At 45.9% G+C, this 27,083-nt stretch overlaps 1 protein-coding gene across 5 annotated transcripts in view; it reads right to left on the bottom strand.

The window, feature by feature from the left end:
- Positions 1–22,486, bottom strand: part of SPART (spartin) — an 80,761-nt gene extending 58,275 nt beyond the window's left edge. For 3 of the 5 annotated variants that reach the window (XM_054720370.1, XM_054720374.1, XM_054720372.1), the window contains exon 1: positions 22,333–22,486. The gene's annotated coding sequence lies outside the window, so the exon portion shown is untranslated. Of the gene's footprint in view, positions 1–21,877; positions 22,094–22,332 lie in introns of those variants that run through there. The other 2 variants (XM_054720371.1, XM_054720375.1) reach the window with 2 other exon arrangements.
- Between the last annotated feature and the right edge of the window lie 4,597 nt (positions 22,487–27,083).

Raw genomic sequence — 27,083 nt, 5'->3', positions numbered from 1 at the left:
GAGCAAGGTTTCCCAGGCAACAGAGGAAGCCAAGCTTTCCGCATGCCCTTGCCAGGCCTAAGCCTCCACTTAAGCTACAAAGTTTCAATTATAGAAGGTAAACAAATTCAAACAGAATGGTGGCAGCCACGGAGCTGGAGAGACCAGGCCAGGGTTGCCCGCGGCAACGGAGAAAGCAAAGCTTTCTGCACACCCTGGCTGAGCCAAGGCCTCTGCTTAAGGCTACAAAGTTTCAATTATAGCAGGTGAATGAACCCAAACAGAAATGGCTGCGGGCCGTGGAGCATGCAGGAGGCTTGGCTCCGCTCCAGGCTACAAAGTTTCAATTGTAGAAGGTAAATAAATTCCAGATACCAGGGCCTCTGCTTGGGTCGCCAGTGGGCATGGCCAGCCTGCAAACCACCACAGGCCCCTTGCTCAGGCCACCCCACGCCCCAAGGGAACCCCCACCCTGATTCGGGACACCCTTCAGGGCAAACCAGCTGGCCCCCACTCCTGCACAAGGCCTCTATCCTATCTAATAAAAGAGTAATATGCAGATTGACCATCACTCCAACACACAATATGGCTTCCCCCATGTGGTCTAAGATCCTGCACCCATGTGGACACAAGATGGCCACCACAGATGGCCAGCAGGGGAGGGCAGCTGGGAGGCACCCAGCCTGCAAGGGAGGGCAGTTGGAGGTGATCAACCCTGCAGGGGAGGGCAGTTAGGGGTGACCAGGCCGGCAGAGGAGGGAAGTTGGGAGCAAACAGGCTGGCAGGGGAGCAGTTAGGCATCAATCAGGCTGGCAGCGGAGTGGTTAGGGGGTGATCAGGCTGGCAGGCAAAAGTGGTTAGGGGCAATCAGGAAGGCAGGCAGGCGAGCAGTTGGGAGCCAGCAGTCCTGGATTGTGAGAGGGATGTCTGACTGCCCGTTTAGGCCCAATCATTGGGCCTAAACGGGCAGTCAGACATCCCTCGAGGGGTCCCAGATTGGAGAGGGTACAGGCTGGGCTGAGGGACACCCCCCCACTCCGTGCACAAATTTCGTGCACTGGGCCTCTAGTCCTATATAATAAAGAGGTAATATGCAAATTGACCATCACTCCAACACACCAGATGGTCTCCCCCATGTGGTTAAAGATGGCTGGCCCCATGTGGACACAAGATGGCCACCACAGGATGGCTGGCAGGGGAGGGCAATTGTGGGTGATCAGGCCAGCAGGGGAGGGCAATTAGGAGGGACCAAGAGGGACCAAGCCTGAAAGGGAGGGCAGTTGGGGGGGAACCAGGCCTTCAGGAGAGGGTAATTGGGGGTGACTAGGCCAGCGGGGGAGAGCAGTTAGGGGCCACCAGGCCAGCAGGGGAGGGCCATCAGGGGTGACCGGGCCAGCAGGGGAGGGCAGTTGGAAGCGAACAGGCTTACAGGGGAGGGTAGTTGGGGGGGACCAGACCTGCAGGGGAGGGCAGTTGGAAGGCACAAGGCCTGCAGTGGAGGGCAGTTGGGGGTACCAGGCCTGCAGGGGAGGGCAGTTGGGGAGGACCAGGTCTGCAGGGGAGGGCAATTGGGGGAAACCAAGCTTTCAGGAGAGGGCAGTTATGGGGGACCAGGCCTACAGGGGAGGGCAGTTAGGGGTAACCAGGCCTTCAGGGAAGGGCAGCTGTGGGGGACCAGGCCTGCAGGGGAGGGCAGTTAGAGGTGACTGGGCCGGAAGGGGAGGGCAGTTAGCGGTTACCAGGGTGGCAGGGGAGGGAAGTTAGGGGTGACCAGGCAGGCAGGGGAGGGCAGTTAGGGGCAACCAGGCCAGCAGGGGAGGGCAGTTAGGGGCAATCGGGTCAACAGGGGAGGGCAGTTAGGGGCGACCTGGCTGGCAAGGAAGGGCAGTTAGGGGTGCCCAGGCCGGCAGGGAAGGGCAGTTAGGGGCAACCAGGCCAGCAGGGGAGCAGGTAGGCATTGATCAGGCTGTCAGGGGAGTGGTTAAGGGGTGATCAGGCTGGCAGGCAGAAGTGGTTAGGGGCAGTTAGAATAACGATGGCAAAGATGCTCAACAGTATGAGAAAAGATATGGTAACCATGAAAACAGAAAAAAAAGATGACATAGCACAAATAAATAACACATTGGAAGGAATACACAGCAGATTAGGGAAAGCTGAGGACAGAATCAATGATTAGAAGACAGAGTAGACAAAACCAATCATAAACCAACCAACCAAACAAAAAAACAACAAAAACAGAAGAACACCTTAAGGGAGCTATGGAACAACATGAAATGTAGCAATGTTTGCATAGCATGTGTGCCAGAAGAGGCAGAAAGGGAGAAAAGGATAGAAAACCTGTTTGAAGAAATAATGACAGAAAACTTCACTAACCTGATGGAAGGAAAGGTTACACAAGTTCAGGAGACACACAAAATTCCAAGAAAGAAGTACCAAAATTTTAAAAAAAGGGAATAAAGCCATAAATTTCACACACATCATAATTAAAATGTCAAATATTCAAGACAAAGAGAGAATCTTCAATGCAGCAAGAGAAAAGGAAACTGTTACCTACAAAGGAGCTCCCATAAGGCTGTCATCTGATTTGTCATCAGAAACTGTACAGGCCAGAAAGGAATGGCATGAAGTATTCAAGGTAATAGAAAGCAAGGATCTGAAACCAAGATTACTATATCCAGCAAATCTACAATTCAAAATAGACAATGAGATAAAGAGCTTTCCAGACAAGAAAAGTCTAAAGGAGTTCATCACTACTAAAGCAGCATAACAAGAAATGCTAAAGGACTGCTGTAATGAGAAGAAAAAATAGAGCAAGAAACCTAGGCATACAGAATTAAAATGGCAATAAATAAGTACCTATCAATAATAACCATAAATATAAATGGGTTAAATGCTCCAATCAAAAGGCATAGGGTAGCTGAATGGATACAAAAACATAACCCAACTATATACTGTCTACAAGAGACCGACCTCAGGACAAAAGACTCACACAGGATGACAGTGAAGAGATGGAAAAAATTTTTTCCATGAAAATGAAAAAGAGAAAAAAGCTGGGGAAGCAACACCCATATGGGGTCACTACATAATACTAAAGGGATCGAGCCAACAAGAGAATATAACTCTGGTAAACATATATGCACCCAATATAGGAGCACCTAAATGTTTTTTAAAACTTATAGAGAAATTTAAGGAAGAGGTTGACAATACAGTCATAGTAGGGGATTTTAACTTCCAGTGAAGTAGATGACTTCTCTGGATAGATCTTCCAGACAAAAAATTAACAAGGAAACAGTGACTCTAAAGGACACACTGGATCAGATGGATTTAACTGACATTTATAGAACAATTCACCCCAAAGCTGCAGAATACACATTCTTCTGAAGTACATATGGTCATTCACAATGAAAGATCACATGTTAGGACCCAAAACAAGTCTCTACATGTTCAAGAAGATTGAAATCATATAAAGCACCTTCTCAGATCACAGTGGAATGAAATTACAAATCAACTACAGTAAAAACACCCCAAAATATTCAAACACATGGAGACTAAATATCATGCTATTGAACAATGAATGCTTTACCAATGAGATCAAGAAATTAAAAACTTCCTGGAAATAAATTAAAATTAAAACACAACAGCCCCAAATCTCTGGGGCACAGCGAAAGCAGTCCTGAGAGGAACTTCATAACACAGGCCTACCTCAAAAAAACAAGAAAAATTAGTAATAAACTATTTAACTCTACAACTTAAAAAAACTACAAAAAGAACAACAATAAAAGCCCAGAGTAAGTAGAAGGAAGGAAATAATAAAGATTATCACAGAAATAAATGACATAGAGAATAAAAAAATACAAAAAAATAAATGAAACCAAGAGCTGGTTCTTTGAAAGGACAAACAAGATTTATGACTAATAACTGGACTCATCAAGAAAGAGAGAGGACCCACATCAGAAACGAAAGAAACAGAGAAGTAACCACTGACACTACAGAAATACAAATGATTTTAAGAAAATACTATGAATAACTATATTCCAACAAGCAGGACAAAGTGTGTAAAATAGAAATATTCCTAGAAAAATATAATCTCCAAAGACTAACTCTAGAAGTATAAGAAAACCTGATTAGGTCTATAACAAAGGATGAAAAAGAAAGAGTATTCAAAAATCTCCCAGCAAACAAAAGCCTAGATCTAGACTACTACACAAGGGAGTTTTACCAAGCATTCAAAGAACTACTACCACCTATCCTCTTCAAACTCTTCCAAAAATTCCAAGAGGAAGGCACACTTCCAAACTCTTTTGATGAGGACAGCATTATCCTAATTCCAAAACCAGATAAAGACACTACAAATAAAGAGAGTTACAGGCCAATATCCCTGATGAACTCAGATACTACAACCCTCAAAAAAATATTAGTAAATCAGATCCAGCAATATATTAAAAAGATCTTACACCATGACCAAGTGGGATTTATTCCAGGGATGAAAGGCTGGTACAATATTCACAAATCTATATATGTGATACATCACATAAACAAATTGAACGACAAAAATCGCATGATCATATCAATAGATACAGAAAAAGCATTCAATGAAATCCAATACCCTTTTGTGATAAAAACTCTCAGCAAAGTGGGAATAGAAGGGGCATATCTCAACATGGTAAAGGCCATATATGACAAATTAACAGTGAACATCATACTCAATGGGAAAAAACTAAAATCATTTCCCCTAAGAACAGGAAGATAGGGATGTCTGCTTTCACCACTCTTATTCAACATAGTACTGCAAGTCCTAGCCACAGCAATCAGATAAGAAGACTAAAAAAGCATCCATATTAGAAACGAGGAAGTAAAACTCTCATTATTTACAGATGACATGATATTGTACATAGAAAACCCTAAAGACTCCACCAATAAACTACTGCTTTTAATGAATGAATTCAGTAATGTAGCAGGATACAAAATTAACACCCAAAAATCAATGGCTTTTATATACACCAACTAGAAGCCCAGTGCACGAATTCGGGGGTCCCTCGGCCTAGCCTGCGGGATTGGGCTGAAACCGGATCTCCAATATCCCCGAGGGGTCCCGGGTTGTGAGAGGGCACAGGCCAGGCCGAGGGACCCCACTGGTGCATGATTGGGGCCAGAGAGGGACCGCAGGAGGGATCCAGGGCGTGTCCAGCCCATCTCACTCAGTCCCAATCAGCCGGACCCCAGCAGCAAGCTAACCTACCAGTCGGAGCATCTGCCCCCAGTGGTCAGTGCACATCATAGCAAGCAGTTGAGCGGCCTTAGCATATCATTAGCATATTACACTTAATTGGTTGAACGGACAACTGGACACTTAGCATATTAGGCTTTTTATAGGATAATAAATTTCAGAAAGGGAAACTAAACAAAGAATCCTATTTACCACTGCAACAAAAAAATTAAGACACTTAGGAATAAACTTAACCAAGAAGGCAAAAGACCTGTACTTGGAAAACTATAGGACGATGAAAAAAGACATAGAAGAAGATATAAACAAGTGGAAGAATACACCGTGTTCATGGATTGGTAGAATTAACATCATTAAAATGTCCATACTACCCAAGGCAATCTATAGATTCAATGCAATCCCTATTAAAATACCAACAGCATATTCCACAGATCTAGAACAAATACTCTATAAATTTATATGGAACTGTTGTATTGTCAATCAGCGAGCTAGAAAAGACGCCTTAATGAGCCAATTAGTTAGGAGTCATCTTTATTGTGCACAGGTTCAGAGCAGATTACCTCTGTCAAATTCTGAACACCCAAAGGAGGAAGCATTCTCTTTTTCTATCTTTTCAGGTCCTTGCGTAAGTTACTTTTACAGACAATTTGTAACCTTGAGTATATATCATATCTAACAAACACCTGTCATATCTATACAGACACCTGTAACCTTGAGTACATATCATATCTATACAGACACCTGGCATTAGTATCAGCATATCAGCCCCTTATGCTAGATGGCTAGCTTGCAAGGTCAGACAGTTAAGTTAATCTTTTCTATTATTCAAACTAAAAAACAAAGTTATATTTTACAGAATAGGAGACTATCTAAAAATAACAGAGTAGTTCAAACAGCAGTTTTAAACAGCAGTTTTCCAAAGGAGGGACCACCAGGCTTCAGAACCAAAAAAGACCCCAAATAGCTGCAGCAATCTTGAGAAAGAAGAACAAAGTTGGAGGAATCACAATATCAGATTCAAGTTATACTACAAGGCCACCATAATCAAAACAGCCTGGCCTTGCCACAAGAACAGGTATATAAGTCAATGCAATAGAACAGAGACCCCAGAAATCGATCCAAGCTATTACACTCAATTAATATTTGATAGTGGCAAGAGCATTCAGTAGAGTCAAGAGAGCCTCTTCAATAAACGGTGTTCAGAAAATTGGACAGATACATACAAAAAAAATGAAACTAAACCACTAATTTACACCATACACACAAATATATTCAAAATGGATAAAAGACTTAAATGTAAGTCGGGAAACCATAAAAATCCTAAAAGAAACCATAGGCAGCAAAGTCTCAGATGTCTCTCACAGCAATATGTTTACAGATACATCTCCATGGGCAAAGGAAACTAAGGAGAAAATAAACATCTGGGACTACATCAAAATAAAAGGCTTCTGCATAGAAAATGAAACAGTCAACAAAATGAAAAGGGAGCCCATTGTATGGGAGAACATATTTGGCTATGATACATCTGATAAAGGTTTATATATAAGAAACTCCTACAATAAAAAAAAAAAAAAAGACAAATAATCCAATTAAAAAATAGGCAAAGGACCTAAATAGACACTTCTCGAAAGTGGACATACAAATGGCCAAGAGACAAATGGAAAAATGCTAAAAGTCACTGAATATCAGAGAGATGCAAATTAAAACAACTATGAGGTATCACCTCACATCTGTGAGAATGGCTACCATCAACAAATCAACAAATGACAAGTGCTGGTGAGGAAGTGGAGAAAAGGAAACCCTAGTACACTGCTGGTGGGAATGCAGACTGGTGTAGCCATTATGGAAAAGATTATGGCGTTTCCTCAAACACTTAAGTATGGAACTGCCATTTGACCTAGTGATCCCACTTCTAGGAATATATCATAAGAAACCTGAAACACCAATCAGAAAGAATGTATGCAGCCCTATGTTCATAGTAGCACAATCTACAATAGTTAATATCTGGAAACAGCCCAAGTGTCCATCAGTAGATGAGTGGATTAAAAGCTGTGATACATTTATACCATGGAATACTATGCAGCAGTAAAAAAAAAAAGGATCTCTTATCCTTTGAGACAGCATGGAGGGACCTGGAGAGTATCATACTAAGTGAAATAAGTAAGTCAGAGAAAGAGAAGTATCACACGATCTCACTCATGTGGAATCTAATTAACCTTTTGCACTCGGATGTTGAGTGTGACTCGACACAGCATCGGTAGCAGCTCTTTTTATACTCTTTGAATGTATCAATAATTTGAAATATAAGAAAATCCAAATAAATAAGTTTGTATGAAAAGAAACTCCAGTTTTTTATTCTACTGCTGCACTTTGTAAAATCTGGGGTATTTAAAAAATTAAATCCTGAGTAGAATAAAGGAATTGAGAAAAAAGCAAGCAAGTGCAAAGGGTTAAAATGAATGGATGAACGGAGTTGATCCAGAGACATGGAAGCATGAAAGAGAGTAGGGAATCTCAGAGGGAAGGCTGGGGAGGGTTGGTGGGTGGGAGGTAATCGACCAAAGACCTTATATGCATTCTAGAGGACTGGTGCACGAAATTCGTACATGGGGGGGGGGGGTGTCCCTCAGCCCAGCCTGTACCCTCTCCAATCTGGGATCCCTAGAGGGATGTCCAACTGCGCATTTAGGACTGATTCCAGTGGGATCGGGCCTAAACGGGCAGTCGGACATCCCTCTCACAATCCAGGACTGCTGGCTCCCAACTGCTCGCCTGCCAACCTGCCTGCCTTATTGCCCCAACCACTTCTGCCTGCCAGTCTGACCAGCCCCTAACCACTCTGCTGCCAGCCTGATCGACGCCTAACTGCTCCCCTGCCAGTCTGAATGCCCCTAACTGCCCTCCCTGCAGGCCTGATCACCCATAACTGCCCTCCCCTGCCAGCGTGGTCACTTCCATTTGCCCTTCCCTGCAGGCCTGATTGTCCCTAACTGCCCACCCCTGCTGGCCTGGTTGCCCCCAACTGCTCTCCTCTACAGGCCTGGTCCCCCCCCAACTGCCCTCCCCTGCAGGCCAGGTCCCCCCAAATGCCGGCCCAGTCACCCCTAACTGATCTCCCCTGCAAGCCTGGTTGCCCCTAAGTGCTCTCCAATGCTGGCATGGTTCCACCAACTGCCCTCCCCTGCAGGCCTGGTCCCCCCAAACTGCCCTCCCATTTAGGCATGGTCCCCCCAACTGCCCTCCTCTACAGGCCTGGGTCCCCCACAACTGTCCTCCCCTGCTGGCCTGTTCACCCCCAACTGCCCTCCCTACTAGGCCAGTCACCCCTAACCTCCCTCCCCAGCTGGCCCGGTTACCCCTAATTGCCCTCCCCTGCCGGCCTGGTCGCCCCTAATTGCTCTCTCCTGATGGCCTGGTTCCCCCCAACTGCCCTCCCTGCAGGCCTGGTGCCCTAACTGCCCTCTGCTGCAGGCCTGGTCCCCCCCAACTGTCCTCCCTTGCAGGCCTGGTTGCCCACAACTGCCCGCCCTGCAGGCCTGTTCCCCCCCACTGCCCTCCCCTGCAGTCCTGCCCTCCCCTGCAGGCCTGTTCCCCCCAACTGTCCTTCTCTGCAGGGCTGGGTCCCCCCTAACTGTCCTCCCCTGCTGGCCTGGTCGCCCCCAACTGCCCTCTCCTGCCAGCCCAGTCAACCCTAACAACCCTCCCCTGCAGGCCAGGTTCCCCCAACTGCCCTCCCCTGAAGGCCAGGTCCCCCCAAATGCCAGCCCAGTCACCATTAACTGCCCTCCTCTGCCAGCCTGGTCACCCCTAACTGCCCATCCTGCCAGCCTGGTCGCCCCTAACTGCTCTCTCCTGATGGCCTGGTTCCCCCCAACTGCTCTCCCTGCAGGCCTGGTCCCCCCTTAACTGCCCTCCCCTACAGGCCTGGTTGCCACCAACTGAATTCCCCTGCAGGCCTGATCCCCCGCAACTGCCCGCCTCTGCTGGCCTAGTCACCTCCAACTGCCCTCCCCTGTAGGCCTGGTTGCCCTTAACTGCCCTCCCCTGCAGGCCTGGTCATCCACAACTGCCCTCCTGTGCAGGCCTGGTTCTCCCCACTGCCATCCCCTGCAGGCTTGGTCCTCCCCAACTGCCCTCCCCTGTAGGCCTAGTTTCCCCCAACTGCCCTCCCCTGCCGGCCTGGTTGCCACTAACTGGTCTCCCCTGCTGGCCTGGTCCCCCCTCAACTGCCCTCCTCTACAGGCCTGGGTCACCCCCAACTGCCCTCCCCTGCAGACCTGGTCCCTCCCAACTGCCCTTCCCTGCTGGCCTGATCGCCCACAACTGCCCTTCCCTGCTTACATCTTGTGGCGGCCATCTTGTGTCCACATGGGGGCGGCCATCTTGTGCATTGGAGTGATGGTCAATTTGCATACTACTCTTTATTATTAGATAATTATATAGGATATGCATAACACATGGACAAAGACAACAGGGTGGTGTAAGCTTGGGGCAGGGGCTGGCTGAAGGAGTCACTGCATGGGGGTGAGTGAGGCGAAGGGGTGGGGACATATGTATTACTTTCAACAATTAAGATTTTTAAAATAAACAAATAAATAACACCTCCTACCCCTCAAAAAAAAAAAAAAAGAATCAATCAATTGATTAAAAAAAATTTAATTAAGCCGAAACCGGTTTGGCTCAGTGGATAGAGCGTCGGCCTGCGGACTCAAGGGTCCCAGGTTCGATTCCGGTCAAGGGCATGTGCCTTGGTTGCGGGCATATCCCCTGTGGGGGGTGTGCAGGAGGCAGCTGATCGATGCTTCTCTCTCATCGATGTTTCTGGCTCTCTATCCCTCTCTCTTCCTCTCTGTAAAAAATCAATAAAATATATTTAAAAAAAAAAATTTAATTAAAAGAAAAAGAAAGAGTTCTGGCAGCTTGGTACCTCTCCAGACAGAAGACTGGAAGTGTCTTCTCTGAGGCATCTGATCACCACCCAAAATTAAGAACAAAAAATAATGACACTACTTTCCCCCTCCACCCCCAAAGAAAACTCTCCAGGCAACAACCTCCCGAGAGAAGCCACAGTTCCTATATTCTACCCCAGAGAGTCTCCAATTAGCTTTCTAGTACTCCAATCTTACATATAAGTAGATAGCTAAGGATCACAAAATATTTGAGAAAAATATCTAGAAATCCAGAAAAAAATAAGAGCAATGCAATTTGGTTAATATGGACAATATGTAAAGCAAAGAAACTTCAAAAAAGCCTACCATCTATATCAGCATAAAGGAAATACTGCACCCTTAAAATAAAAACAGGATATATATATGTATGTATATGTGTGTGATATACATATATACACACACATACACACACAAGATATTCAAATAAATAAAGGACACTATATATATAAAATAGCTGGAAACACAATAGAGGGATGTGACACTATATATAAAATAGCTGGAAACGCAATAGAGGGATGTGACACTATATATAAAATAGCTGGAAACGCAATAGAGGGATGTGAAGGTGATAAATTACAGAAAATGCCTGGAAAGCAAAGGGGGGGAAAAAAAGACAAAGATGAAAAATAGGAAAGAATAGATAAGTTAGAGAGGACCCAGTCTAGGAGATCCAACATCTGATTAAGCAAACCTCAAAAAAACAGACTAGATGAAAAAAATAAAAGAGTTGAGGAAACAATACAAAGAATAGCCCAGAACTAGAAAACATGAATTCTCAGATTTAAAAGGATTAATGGTTTGTCAAAGGATAAAAAAAGATCCATACCAAAAAATGCACCATAAATTTCAGAACACTATACTCAAAGGGCCCCTCTTTTAAAAAATGAGAAATAAGATTACTAAGAAACTCCTTAAAAACAATTGAAGTTAGAATAAAATAGTACAATTAATTCAAAATTCTGAATGAAAATAACTTTCAAATGATTGCTCAGATATTACTGAAAGGGTTAATCAAGAAACAGGGCTAACTTAGCAGGGGCTAACAAAAGAAAGCATGTTCTGCAAGCCTAAGCCGTGCACAAACATGCTCCCCTTGAGTGATTATTTTACAGAAATTCCTGAAGACTGTAACTCCTGCACAGCCCCCAGGGAGAAGGATGTCTGGCACCCGCAGAAGGCCAAAGAGCAAGACTGTAAAACTATGACGGGGGGGAGGAGGGCCACAGTCCTGAAGCGTGTCAAGCTGAAACCCCATCTGTAGCTCTCCCTGAGCACATAAAAAGCCTGCTCCATCCCCATTCGCCACTGATTTCTTTTTTTGCAATCCACGTGCACCCAGGTGCCTTGAATAAATATCATTTTGATTACATTGAGCCTTGAGTCTGTTTGGCCCAAACCCAAACCTTTCAATTACATCTTCTATTTTAGATTCCATGTTTGGTGAAAAGAATCCCAATGCTAATAATGACGGAGTTCCCAAGATGACAATGATGCAACCAGTTCACACTGGAGTAGAAGAAAGAACTCCAGAGATTTCTTCAAGAAAGTAAATTAATTGATAGACTATCTAATGTGTTTCTAACTGTGAGGACTCTGAGTTTAATCAGTGATCAATCAATGAAGAGGTGTAAAACTAAGGAAATAACAACTAGGGAAAACAAGATGCTCAGCTAGAAAGAAAAAGGTAATCATAATGTAATGCATGTTTCAGTTTTAATTTGTGTCATAATAATGTAAATAATGAATCTTGATATAGGCAAAATTATGATACAACCATATTGGGAAGGTGGATGGATACAAAGTTTGTACACGTGGTGTAGGATGAAACTAAAATTTCACCTTTCCTACTAGAAAGTTACTGGACAATGCCTAAAACTGAAAAATAAAAACTGGCAATAGAAACATCCTGTTTGGAGATGTAAACAGAAAGACCAAAAAATTGGGTAAGAAAATTGATGTAATCTGCCTTTGGGAGGAAGGGGGTAAGTCTGGGTGGTGGGACCTCTGGTTTTCCTTGGAAGCTTTATAAAATTATTTAATTTTTAGTAAAATGTGCATAATTTAAAAAATTAATTATGGATTTAAAAAATAGATGGTTTAGGGCAGCTTTATCTATTCCTATATAATAAAAGGCTAATATTCAAATTGACCGAATGGTGGAATAACCGGTTGCTATGACGCACACTGACCACCAAGGGGCAGATGCTCAACGCAGGAGCTGCCCCCTGGTGGTCAGTGTGCTCCCATAAGGGGAGCGCCGCTCAGCTAGAAGCTGGGCTCACAGCTCTCAAGGGCAGCAGCAGTGGCGGGAGCCTCTCCCACCTCCGCAGCAACACTAAGGATGTCCGACTGACAGCTTAGGCCTGCTCCCCAGGGAGTGGGGACATTCCCCAAGGGCTCCTGGACTACAAGAGGGCACAGGCCAGGCTGAGGGACCCCCCGAGTGCACAAATTTCATGTACCGGGCCTCAAGTAGAATTATAATGTGGACTACGTATGATGTACTTTACATTTTCTAACAGCCACATTAAAAAAGTAAAAAGAGCCCTGAAGGGTCCCAGGTTCGATTCTGATCAAGGGCATGTACCTTGGTTGCGGACACATACCCAGTAGGGGGTGTGCAAGAGGCAGCTGATCGATGTTTCTCTCTCGTCAATGTTTCTAACTCTCTATCCCTCTCCCTTCCTCTCTGTAAAAAAATCAATAAAATATATATTTAAAAAAAGTAAAAAGAAACAGCTGAAATGAACTTCAGCAATAGCATTTTATTTACCAAAATACATCCGAACTACTGTTTCAACATGTTTTCAATATAAAAATTATCACAGCCCTCGTGCACCTAGTCCCGGGTGAGCCCAAGTGGCCCTGGGTCTGGGAGAGGCCAGGCGTCCCTGGGTCCGGATGAGACCATGCGTCCCTGGATCCGGGTGAGGCCTCGTGCACCTAGGCCCGGGTGAGCCCAAGTGGCCCTGGGTCGGGGAGAGGCCAAGCGTCCCTGGGTCCGGGTGAAACCATGTGTCCCTGGATCCGGGTGAGGCCTCGTGCACCTAGGCCCGGGTGAGCCCAAGTGGCCCTGGGTCTGGGAGAGGCCAAGCATCCCTGGGTCCGGGTGAGACCATGTGTCCCTGGATCCGGGTGAGGCCTCGTGCACCTAGGCCCGGGTGAGCCCAAGTGGCCCTGGGTCTGGGAGAGGCCAAGCGTCCCTGGGTCCGGGTGAGACCATGTGTCCCTGGATCCGGATGAGGCCTCGTGCACCTAGGCCCGGGTGAGCCCAAGTGGCCCTGGGTCTGGGAGAGGCCAAACGTTCCTGGGTCTGGGTGAGACCATGTGTCCCTGGATCCGGGTGAGGCCTCGTGAACCTAGGCCCGGGTGAGGCCACGTGCCCCTGGGTCTGGGAGAGGCCAAGCGTCCCTGGGTCCGGGAGAGACCATGTGTCCCTGGATCCAGGTGAGGCCTTGTGAAACTAAGCCCAGGTGAGGCCACGTGCCCCTGGGTCTGGGAGAGGCCAAGCGTCCCTGGGTACGGGTGAAGCCAGATCCTGGGTCCGGGTGAGGCCGTGCGCCCCTGGATCCATCCGGGTGAGGCTGGGTCCCAGGCCCGGGTGAGACCACGCGCCCCTTGGGTATGGGTGAGGCCACGTGCCCCTTAGTCCAGGTGACGCCGTGCCCCTGGGTTCGGCCGAGACCAAACCAGAGGGAGTCGGACCTCCATTACCACCATTTGTCCACCATCCAGAGCTGAGGGGTCAGTGCTGACATGTACACATAAGGAACTACTGGTCATCGAAATTGGGTCTCAAAAGAACTGTTGGTCCAGGGGGAAGCTCGCTACAGATTGATTCATTTGCCTGTCAGCATAAATATTATTGCTCGTCTCACATTCAGTTCTTATTAGTATATATCTAGTGACATTTGATCTTGTTCATCTAGAGGAAATGATGAACAACATAGACTGAGGAACAAGAACAGAACCAGAAGTAAGGAGGCATCAATCGGACTATCGGGCCTCAGAGGGAGGATAGGGGAGGGTAGGGGGAGGGTGGGGGGGAGGGGGAGAGTTCAACCAAAGGACCTGCATGCATGCATATAAGCCTATCCAACGGTTAAGTTCAACAGGGGATTGGGGCCTGCGTGGGGAGAGGGGTGGGATGGGAATGGGGGGATGAGGACAAATATGTGACACCTTATTCAATAAAGAAATTTAAAAAAAAAATAAAAAAAATAAAAATAAAAAATAAAAATTATCACAGAAACTGTGGACTAGCCTCTGATTAATATAACCATACTTTCTAATGTGAAAAATAAACAAACCTCACAGTGCAGCAGCTTAATGATAGTCAAGAAAATATAATCAGTTCCCAATTTAGAAAACATTATATACAATTGACTTTATACAGACCTACCTTACTTGCCTTACCCCAAAAACCCTATCAAAATTGACAAACCCTCTCCCTGGAATTCTATGCTATTGTGTCATTAGAATACCTCCCATTTCCATAGATCCAATCCCTTTCTTCCCTCAGAAAACATGGAATATAAATTTTTACTACACCCACCTTAAGAATACAAGGAGACTCGGAGTACAGAAAGCAAAAAAAGTAGGCTTTTGTGAGCTGATCTGGGAACTTAACCAGCATTATTAGATTTGCCCATTTGATTTAAATAGGGTCTTAAACAACACTGTGACTTAGCACCCATTTTTCTGCTACATGCTACAAGCACACCACTATTACCAGACACCACTGACAAAGTGTTTAATGTGTGCTGCACATCAGGCTAGATGTTTGTCTCATCCTTACAAACACCTGGAAGCATTACTACTATTACTACTACTTTGCAGAGGAAAAAACATGAGGTTTGAAGGCACTGATTGCTCTAAATCACGTATTTTTGAAAGATCCTGGAGCTAAGAATTATTTTTACATTTTTTAGAGGATTATAAAAATAGAATAGGCAACAGAGATCTTATGTGGCTCACAACACCTCAAATATTTATCTGTAATGTTACAAAAAATGTTACTAATCCATTGCTCTAGTTTTCAAAGTAAAATAGTCTGATTCCAAAACTAATCCTCTAAATGAGGGTTTCTCAATCTTGGTATGATCGATATTTTGGGCTGCATAAGTCTGTTAAGGGAGGCTGTCCTGTTCACTAATCTCTATCTACTAGATGCCCTATGACAACTACAAATTTGCTGCCAAATGTACTCTGGGCAGCAAAACCATCCCTGCTGCTAACCACTGCTCTAAATGGTCTTCAAACCTGGATGTGTACCCCCTGGAGCACATAAAGACTTTTCAAGGGATTATGTACCATCTATAATTTTAAGAAAAAGGCTACCAGATTCCTCTACTTCCATTTAGTATGCCTCACTAAAAATGATCTGTCAGGGAATATGCCTGCAGTCCAGTTACCATGCTGTTACTTTACAAAATAAAGTCTTATCTCTCATCCATTACTATTTTCTTTACCCCAGGATAGAAAAACTCCCTAGAGTGGAACGGCCCTCCAAAAAAAGTAAAAGGTGTTGAAATCAAAGGTTCTTATGAGTGATGAAATTTAGATTTAAATCCTAGCTCTAGAAAGCATTCCCTTTCTTTCTCTCTCATGTATATATATGTATATACATACACATATATATATATCCTATCCTATATAATAAAGAGGTAATATGCAAATTGACGTCACTCCAACACACAAGATGGCTGCCCCCATGTGGACACAAGATAGCCGCCACAAGATGGCCAGCAGGGGAGGGCAGTTGGGAGGGACCAGGCCTGCAGGGGAGGGCTGTTAGGGGTGATCAGGCCTGCAAGGGAGGGCAGTTAGGGGTGACTGGGCCGGCAGAGGAGGGCAGTTGGGGGTGATGAGGCCTTCAGGGGAGGACAGTTTGGGGGGACCCAGGCCTGCAGGGGAGGGCAGTTGGAGGGGACCAGGTATGCAGGGGAGTGCAGCTGGGGGGAACCAGGCCTGCAGGGGAGGGCAGTTGGGGGGTGGGGGGAACCAAGCCTGCAAGGGGGGGGGGGGTAGTTGGGGAGGACCAGGCCTGTAGGGGAGAGTTGGGGCAACCAGGCCAACAGGGGAGGACAGTTAGGGGTGACCAGGCCTTCAGGGGAGGACAGTTGGGGGGCACCCAGGCCTGCAGTGGAGGGCAGTTGGGGGCGACCAGGCCAGCAGGGGAGGGCAGTTGGGGCGACCAGGCCAGCAGGGGAGGTTAGTTACGGTGATCAGGGGAGGGCAATTCAGGGCAATTGGGCTGGAAGGGGAGTAGTTAGGTGTCGATCAGGCTGGCAGGCAGACGCGGTTAGGGGCAATCTGGCAAGCAGGCAGGCGAACGGTTGGGAGCCAGCAGTCCTGGATTGTGAGAGGGATGTCCAACTGCCCTTTTAGGCTCGATCCCACTGGAATCAGGCCTAAAAGGGCAATCGGACATCCCTCAAGGGTTTCCAAACTGGAGAGGGTGCCGGCTGGGCTGAGGGACACACACACCTCCCATGCACGAATTTCATGCACTGGACCTCTAATGTAGGTCAGGCCTAAACGGTGAGTCAGACATCCTTCTCACAATCCAGGACTGCTGGCTCCCAACTGCTCGCCTGCCTGCCTTCCCGATTGCCACTAACCGCTTCTGCCTGCCAGCCTGATAACCCCCTAACCACTCCCCTGCCAGCCTGATTGATGCCTAACTGCTCCCCTGCCAGCCTGTTTGCCCCTAACTGCCCTCCCCTGCAGGCCTGGTCACCCCTAACTGCCCTCCCCTGCAGGTCTGGTCAACCTTAACTCCCTCCCCTGCAGGCCTGGTCCCCCCGAACTGCTCTCCCCTGCAGGTCTGGTCAACCTTAACTGCCCTCCCCTGCAGGCCTGGTCCCCCCCAACTGCTCTCCCCTGCAGGTCTGGTCAACCTTAACTGCCCTCCCCTGCAGGCCTGGTCCCCCCCAACTGCTCTCCCCTGCAGGTCTGGGTCCCCCTCCAACTGCCCTTCCCTGCAGGCCCAATCGCCCCCAACTTCCCTCCTTTGCCGGCCTGGTCAGCCCTAACTGCCCTCCCCTGCAGGCTTGATCGCCCATAACTGCCCTCTGTTGCAGGTCTGGTCCCTCCCAACTTCCCTCCCCTGCTGGCCTGATTGCCCACAACTGCCCTCCCTTGCAGGCCTGGTCCCTCCCAATTGCCCTCCCCTGCTGGCCATCTTGTGGCAGCCATCTTGTGTCCACATGGAGCAGCCATCTTTGACCACATGGGAGCAGCTATCTTGTGTGTTGGAGTGATGGTCAATTTGCATATTATTCTTTTATTACATAGGAGGATAGAGTCCTAGTGCACGGGTGGGGGCCAGCTGGTTTGCCCTGAAGGGTGTCCCAGATCAGGGTGGGGGTTCCCTTGTGGCATGGGGTGGCCTGGTTGAGGGGCCTGTGGTGGTTTGCAGGCCGGCCACGCCCCTCGGCGACCCAAGTGAAGGCCCTGGTATCTGGGATTTATTTATCTTCTATTATTGAAACTTTGTAGCCTTGAGCGGAGCCAAGCCTCCTGCTTGCTCTGTGGCCACAACCATTTTTGTTGGGATTTATTTATCTTCTATAATTGAAACTTTGTAGCCTTGAGTGGAGGCCTGGGCCGGCCAGGGTGTGCAGAAAACTTGGCTTCCTCCATCGCCGGGGGCAATTCAAGCCTCCTGCTCTCTCCAGCTCCGTGGCTGCCATCATTTTTGTTGGGATTTATTTATCTTCTATAATTTAAACTTTGTAGCCTTGAGTGGAGTCCAAAGCAGGCCAGGGTGTGCGAAAAGCTTGGCTTCCTCCATTGCTGGGGAAACTCAAGCCTCCTGCTTGCTCCGAGGCTGCAGCCATCTTGGTTGGGTTAATTTGCATACTTGCTCCTGACTGGCTGGTGGGTGTAGCAGAGATACAGTCATTTTGCATATTACTTTTGTATTAGATAGCATTAGAGACCTAGCCTTTCCCCCTGGATAATCAGCCAGCCCTCAGGAAGCAGAAGGCAGCAGGAAGTAGAAGACTAATGGTCACATGGTCACAACCTCTGTAAAGATAATATCTTTACCTAAATTATTAGAGGCCTGGTGCACGAAATTCGTGCACTGGGGGGGAGGGGGCGGTCCTTCAGCCCGGCCTGAACCCTCTCGCAGTCCGGGAGCCCTCAGGGGATGTCTGACTGATGGCTTAGGCCCGTTCCCCCTATGCCAGCAGTCGGACATCCTTAGTGCTGCCGCAGAGGCAGGAGAGGCTCCCACCACTGCCACTGCACTCGCCAGCTGCCAGTCATAGCAACCAGTAGTTACACTGTTCGGTCAATTTGCATATTAGCCCTTTATTATACAGGATGTTTAAGCTTCTAAGCCCTAAGGTAGATGGTAGACTCCCTGGCTACTTTGCCATGAAACCAGATAAAGGGATGTCAGAACTATCCTCAAGACCTGAAAAAATGATTAATCACCCTTACCTTACCTTACCTTACCTTACCTATGATCAATCAGCTCCCAGCACGACCTCCATCCTCTAACCCACTGTGTCTTGTGATTTTGCCCTAAATAATCTATAATGTACAAACCATTGGAGAGTTCTAACTTTTGAGCACTAGCTTTCATCCTCCTGGGTGACACCATCTATATATACAAAAGCCTAAGTGACCATTACAACTGAACGACCAGAACAACCAGTTGACCAGTCACTATGAGGTGCACTGACCACCAGGGGGCACATGCTAAACACAGGAGCTGCCCCCTGGTGCTTAGTGCGCTCCCACAGCAGGAGCACCACTCAGCTGACAGACCCGTCCCAGTGGCCCACCAGCCTGGCAGCAGCCACTCCTTCCCTCAGTAGATCTACAGGTCCAATCTCCGAAAAATGGGCCAGGCACTGATGGGCCAGCGCCGCTGGCCTCCTGGAAGTCAGCCTTGGGCACCGCGGCCACTTCCCCTCCCTAGATGCTCCACAAGGAAGAAAGGATATAAAAGTGGCCACCAGGTGGCTCCCGACAACGGGTGCGAACGTCAGCGGGACGGATCCGGATCCCGGGCCAGCAAGGGCATCCCACTGCCTGCCCAAAGGGCTGATCGCATCCCAGCCCCACTCTCCTCCCCCTGGGGACCCCACTGTGCACAAATTCATGCACTGGGCCTCTAGTTCATAATAAGATAGCCAACCTTTCTCGTTATTTAGTGTTTGGCTCTGCTAGTGCCAGGTAAACAAACTTCCTGTTCAATAACAGTGTCAATTTTCATTTAGACACTCCAAGTATCCACGTCATTAAGACAATTAACACTAAACTTTTACTTTTCATATTTAATTATCAAAATCCATCAGGCATTATACTGTTCTGAGCAACTATTACCACTTCTAATAACTCCATCCAGAAGAAAAATAACTCCTAAAGTTAAAAAGTCGTAAGAAACTTTAAAAACTAGTTTCACTTATATAAATATTTTTATTAAAGGCACATATGACAGAGAATAAAAAACTTTCAAGCATAAATACCATGTATTTTTAAAATCGATGGTGATGGATATAAAAGTGCAATATTATACTCCTTTGGATACAATTAAGAGTGATGTACCAATTTTATACTATATAAATGTTAGTATGTGGGAAAATGCAGCCTTTGCAACCACCTAAAAGTATTATGTAAAATCTTAGAAATGAACCTAAACATGTGCAAAAGGGCAATTTTACAAAAATTATTTTGGGGTTCATAAGCAAATTAAAAGCACTGCTCTAAACCCATTCACTATTATACACTGCAATCATAAAATGCACATAATCTCTGGCCCTTAGAAGCACCATACTGTACTACCTTTTATTAAACTCTTTGGATGTACGTGGCACTGTTCTAAGCTTATTAATTTTTAAATCCTTGGAAGTTAATATCTGATTACAAATACTGAGCAGCTTGCTGCCCAGGACAGAGCTAGTAAATGGGAGACATTCAAAGAGTCAGGTTCCACAGATATTTGACAAGAAAATGAGATAAAATATCTAATTCTAAAGCTAAAGCTGTGACTATGCTTACAAGTTAACAGAGTGAGGGAGGGGTGAAGGAAACTTGGGATGTTTAGTAAAAAGGCATTTGGCTTAAGCCTTAATAGGTAGCAGTTAAAGGCAAGAAAGAAGGCATGAGAAAGGAACTCTAGATAGAAGCATTAAATTTTTAAAATTACCTACACTAATATAATTTTCTCAAATCCCAAATCAAAACCTGGTTCCTTCCCCAACAGTGCATTTAAGTTATTTTTTAAGTATACTTTTATTTATTTCAGAGAGCGAGAGAGGGAGAATCATTGATCAGCTGCCTCCTAAAAGCCCCCATATTGGGGGATCCAGCCAGCAACCCGGGCCTGTGCCCTGACCAGGGGGGTTGTCCAGCCCTGCCTCATGGTTCATAGGTCCACATTCAACCACTGAGCCACACCAGTGGGGCCGTTTAAGTTATCTTTTAAATGTCCTAATGGAAGAAGTAAAATGTATGCTTGTATGCTCCAAACAAGTGTGTGTGTGTGTGTGTGTGTTTAAAAATATTCAGGAGCAAAGCAAAATTCTGAACAGTTGGCAAATTAATTCAGTCCCATAAACATTGAGAGTAGTAACCATTCTAAAGGTCAACATCACAAGTAGTCTTTAATAACAGAGCATTTATCTCCCTACAGTGAGCAGAAGTTGCTCCAACACCCTATCTGGCCCTTTATTCAAAACAAGAAAAAGGAGAGGGAATTTCCCCAAACAGCTGAATGCAATTCCCTCCCGTGGCTTCTTACCCCATTCTGGCAGGTTAAACAAGCTGCACACCTGACACTGCAGAAAGCCCCCCAGATGAGGAGGAGCCCACCGGAAAGCTCCCACTTTCAAACAGGTTTCATGTAACATCGCCGCGTGATCTTTATTTTCAGAAGAGTAGAGCGGATCAAAAACCACCTCTTCATTACTGGGGGCGTTCTTACCTTACTTTTTGGTAGCGCTATAGGAAATCTCAACGAAAAACTGTTGAGTTCTTAAAAACTTAAGGCCCTATTTCAAAGACAACCGTCTTTAGGCAACTTCATTAAATTACAACACAAGAAAGCCAATCTCAAGGGTCCTCAAAAGACAAGAGAAAAGCAAGTGATGACAATTAGAGGCAAACGGGGCCCCCGGCGGGAGCAAGGCCGCTGCGTCACCCACGGGCGCGTTCCCAGGGCGCCCCCCCCCACCCACAGAAACACACACACACAGAAACACACACACACAGAAAACACACACACAGAAACACACACACAGAAACACACACACACACAAACACACACACACACAGAAACACACACACAAACACACACACAGAAACACACACACAGAAACACACACACAGAAACACACACACAGAAACACACACACACAGAAACACACACAGAAACACACACACACAGAGAAACACACACACACACAGAAACACACAGAAACACACACACACAGAGAAACACACAGAAACACACACACACAGAAACACACACAGAGAAACACACACACACAGAAACACACACAGAAACACACACACACAGAGAAACACACAGAAACACACACACACAGAAACACACACAGAGAAACACACACACACACAGAGAAACACACAGAAACACACACACAGAAACACACACAGACACACACACACACAAACACACACACAGAAACAAACACACACACACAGAAACACACGCACGGAGGACCCTCGGCGGCCCCAGCCCTACCCCTCCACCCGGTGGCGGGATAAAGGTGCTCCGGAGAGGGCGCAGCCTCCGCTCCCGGCCACGCTGCCGGGAAGAAGGGGAGGAACGCCCACGAGGCTGTCAGCGCCGGGGGAGGATCCCTGCTGTTTCCGAAGCGAAAGTAAACAGCCGGGCGGGCAGCAAAAATGGCCAACGGGTGCTCCGGGAGGAGAGGCCCGAGGCCGAGGGGGCGGGGCGGGGCGGAGCGCCAAGTTTCCATCCACAGGGGGAGGTTAACAAGAACTTCTCTAACTATTTCTTCTCGAAGTTGCTCCCTCACAGCAAACCTCATCTCCTCCTTGGAAAAGGGCACTGGACCGTCCCTGCCTCGTCCTTCCCGGCAGCCCCGCCAGGTCGCGGGACCAGGGAGCTCGCACCCCCGCCCGCCGAGGCCCACGCCGGGGCTGAGGCTTCCCCGCCGCCGGCCGCCGCCCCACCTGTGCCTCCCGGACCTCGGGCGCCGGCCGCCGCGGCCTCCGGCTTCCTCAGACCGCGCTCCTCGAAGCGTCCGCCCAGACCCGGCCCGAGGCTCTCGGCTCGCCGGCGCCGGACTCCCCGCGCTCCCAGCGGAGCTCCCGAGCGCCCACGTCACACGGCCGCCCCGCCCCGCCCCGCGCCTGACGTCTGCGTCTCCGCGCCGCGTGTGTACGTGACGTCCCTCGGGCGTCACCAGTCCCCGCATGTACGTGACGTCCCTCGGGCGTCACCAGTCCCCGCGTGTACGTGACGTCCCTCGGGCGTCTCTCCCGGGGACCGGTCCCAGCCCTCCGCAGCCGGGGACCTTGTGAGTGGCTCAGGGGAGACGTCCCCAGAGCGCCGTAAAGCCCTGGGGAAGGGAAGGAGCCGGAGCCGGAGCGGGAGGCTCGGAGAGCCACGGAGCCGCCCCACCCGGCGTCTCCCCGGCCTCGCGGATGGCCCTGCACTTGCGCCATCTTCCCCCGCAGAACCCGGGGTCTGGAGGGAGGGGAGCAGGAGGTGGGAAGAGCGGTGAGGGCTGGAGGCCGCCCTGGGCACGGTGCGAGGGGGGAACAAAGGCTGGTTCCCAGCTGTTCTGGAACCTGATCTGGGTGACGAATGCGTGTTCCTGGGAGGGCAGGGGCCTAGGCGGGCCTGCGTGTGGAGAGAGCTCACCACAGGAGTCCAGGTGGGATGGAGTGTTAACCCTGGGGAGAGCGAAGCAAAGGGAGAGGTTAGGGCAGGAGAAGCAACAGGGGAGAGTCGGTGTTGCTCTGCGTCGGTTCTCTAGAAATGTTATAGCAAATAAGTGAGCCCAGGTGGGGCTGCTCGTAGCTCTCTGGGAACTGAAGGTCATGGTGATGGAAGTAATCCAAGTGAGCTCACTGGAAAGTCTGAAAAAAGGGAGCTTGGAGACAAGATCCGGTGGTGAGCCCCGGCGGAGTTGCTGCTGCCCGCTGCTTCCCTACTTGGTTGCCGACTCCTGGGGACGAGTAGATGTAAAAAGTCCATGCCCCAGGCATAGGCATGCTCTGGAGAGAACCCCCATTGAGTTTTTGTCCTGAGGGCGTTTTCCCCCCTGCAGGCTAGAATCTTAGGGAAAAGTTTCAATAGAATATTCATCAGCTTTCCAGGTGCGTTTTTAACATGCTGATGCATTAGAATGAGTGTTATAGAGGAGTTTGGGATTATTCTTTGGTCTGTTTTATTTTTATCTTGGGTCTGTCTGGCTTTAAGGGGATTTTTGTTATTTCTTCCCCGTTTTCATCTGTCCTTGAATTTAGTTGGCACAATTGGCATTAATTGGGTCTTTGTTCTCTATTTTCCCAGGCCAGGGTGATTTAAGCTATGTATTCTCTGGTTAGGGAGGAGGATATGAACCATTTGCTCTCAAGTGCCCTTGGTTAGGGAAGGGAAGGTCTTGCGACTCACAAGCTAGCTGCCCAAGTGGCCTTGTTTCATTTTCTTGTCTCAAGTCTCCCCATTCCACTTACCCAGGAATTTTCCTAGCTTCTTACTATCTAACCACATATCCAGAGAGAACACTTAACTTCCAAAATCCCACATGCACTAATTAAAGTTTCAGTAGGGTGTATACATGTGTGTGCTAAAAGTCTCTAGCAATATGGTTAAAAAAAAATTTAAATTACTCCTAAGGATAAATAACAATTGTACTAATACCATTGATTATCAAAAGCTGAAATGGGGGGGGGGGGGGAATCAAAGTGGACATACTCTACCTTTCTTAAAAAGTTCTTTAACATTAGTAAAATACTATAGATGACAGATTTTATACTCTTGAATAGATCTGCCTTAACAAATTGTGTGTGTGTGTGTGTGTGTAGTGCCTATGCATTTAAGACTAGCTAAGTGACTTGTTTAACTTAATTCCAGATGAATTATTCCTCTCAATCAAAATTAATGATTTGGATTGTTGGATGACTACTAGGGGAGGCTTTTTTATTTAAAAGTAGGGGTGAGTTGATAGTTCCCACAAATCTCAGAAAGGTAACAGTCAGTCATCCCAAACAGAAAAACCTATTAGGGAGGTATACATTAATGCAGAAGTTACCAATGATTTTGCTTTGCTCTTATACCCCCTAAAATAATTCTGAAAAACTATGATTGTGTACCTTCTCCCTCATTTTTTAGATTGGTCAAAGTTTTTCATCTGACTTACATAGTCACAAAGGATGCAAAGTGTTTTATTGTACATTGACACTTTAAAATAAAAGTTACACAACTCTTAAATGTAGCCATTCCAGGCAATTTGATATCCATCATCAATTTTTAAAACTAATATATTAACAAGCTTTTCTTTAATAGGAAAGTTTACATCATTTTTTCTCTTCTGGAATTCATATTTCCACATCACTTTATGAATTTTTATCCCAATGTAATATTTCTTTATTCCAGAAAGTCTTTTATTGATCACCTACCATACTTCTCTGAAATATAAATAAGTATGTAAATTTAAATCTAATTTAAAATTTTGCAATATCCATATAGGTTAAAGTGTTTAAAATATAAAATTTCTATATACAATACCATCTGATATATAGAAACCCCTAAATTTTACTACAAAGCTGCTAAAATGAATCAAGTCTATCAAAGTTTCAGGATAAAAGATCAATATACAAAAATCAACATTACTTCTACACACTAACACTTCAAAAATTAAGTATTTCATTGCTAATACTATCAAGAAGAATAAAATACTTGAGGATAAATTTAATAGCTTAAGTGCAAGACTTATATGCCCAAAACTAGAACATTCCTGAGAGCAAGCATGTACAATAAAAGCAATAAAAAAATCTAACATCTGGAGGCTAAATAGCATGCTATTAAATAATGATTGGGTTACCAAAGAGATCAAAGAAGAAATGAACAGCATCATGGCAACAAATGACAATGAACACACAACAATCCAAAATCTATGGGACACAGTGAAAGCAGTCTTGAGAGGGAAGTTCATAGCTCTACAGGCCTATCTCAAAAAAACAGGAAGAAATCATAATAAATTATCTAACCCTACAACCCAAAGAGTTAGAAAGAAAGCAACAAGAAAAGCCCAGCGTAAGCAGAAGGAAAGAAATAATAAATATCAGAGCAGAGATAAACGACATAGAGACCAAAAAATATAATACAAGAGATCAATAAACCCAAAAGCTGGTTCTCCGAAAGGATAATAAAGATTGATGAAGCTCTAGCCAGGCTCACAAAGAAGCAAAGAGTGAGGACCCAAATAAACAAAATCAGAAATGAAAGAGGTGAAGTAACAACCAATACCACAGAAATACAAACGATTATGAAAAAATACTATGGACAACTCTTTCAACAAAATGGACAACCTAAATGAAATGGACATATTTTTACAAAAATACAAGTTCCCAAAACTCAATCAAGAAGAATCAAAAAACCTTAATAGGCCAATAATTACTGAAGAAATTGAAGCAGCGATTAAATATCTTCCAGCAAACAAAAGCCCTGCTCTGGACAGATTTACAGGGGAGTTCTACCAAGCATTCAAAGAAGAACTAAAACCTATCCTCCTCAGACTATTCCAAAAAATTCAAGAGTAAGGAACACTTCCAAGCTCTTTCTATGAAGTCAGCATTACCCTAATCTCAAAACCAGATAAAGACATCACACACAAAAAGAGAACTATAGGCCAATATCCTTGATGAACATAGATGCTAAAATACTCAACAAAACTCTAGCAAATGGGATTCAGCATTACATTAGAAAGATCATACACCATGACCAAGTGGGATTTATTCCAGGGATTCAAGGATGGTACAATATTCGCAAATCAATAAATGGGATACATCACATAAACAAATTGAGAGACAAAAATCACATTATCATATCAATTGATGCAGAAAAAGCATTTGACAAAATTCAACACCCTTTCTTGATAAAAACTCTCAGCAAAGTGGGAATAGAGGGATCATACCTCAACATAATGAAAATCTTATAGGACAAACTTACAGCCAACATCATACTCAATGGGCAAAAACTAAACTCATTTTCCCTAAGAAGAGGAATAAGACAGGGATGCCCACTTTTATAGCTCCTGTTCAATATAGTACTAGAAATGCTAGCCATAGGGATCAGATAAGAAGAAGAAATAAAAAGCATCCAAATTGGAAAAGAAGTAAAACAGTCCTTATTCACAGATGACATGATACTATACATAGAAAAACCCAAAAACTCCATCAAAAAGCGAGTAGACCTAATGAATGAATTTGGCAATGTAGCAGGATACAAAATTAACATTCAGAAATCTATGGCCTTTTTTATACACCAATAATGAGCTCACAGAAAGAGAAATGACAAATAAATCCCATTTACCATTGCACCAAAAAAATTAAGATACCTAGAATTAAACTTAACTAAGGGCGCAAAAGACCTCTACTTGGAAAACTACAGGACTTTGAAAAAAGATATAGAGGAAGACATAAACAAATGGAAGAACATACCATGTTCATGGATTGGTAGAACCAACATCATTAAAATATCCATACTACCCAAAACAATCTACACATTCAATGCAATACCTATTAAGATATCCACTGCATATTTCAAAGATCTAGAACAAACTCTCCAAAAATTCATCAGGAATAAAAAGAAAGACCCTGAATAGCCACAGCTATCCTGAGAAAGAAGAACAAAGTTGGAGGCATCACAATACCAGATATCAAGCTATATTACCAAGCCACGGTTCTCAAAA

The sequence above is a fragment of the Eptesicus fuscus genome, chromosome 8 (genome assembly GCF_027574615.1).
Source record: "Eptesicus fuscus isolate TK198812 chromosome 8, DD_ASM_mEF_20220401, whole genome shotgun sequence".
NCBI lineage: Eukaryota > Metazoa > Chordata > Mammalia > Chiroptera > Vespertilionidae > Eptesicus > Eptesicus fuscus.
Note: the sequence above shows the minus strand (reverse complement) of the source record. Positions and strands in the feature narration are given on the sequence as shown.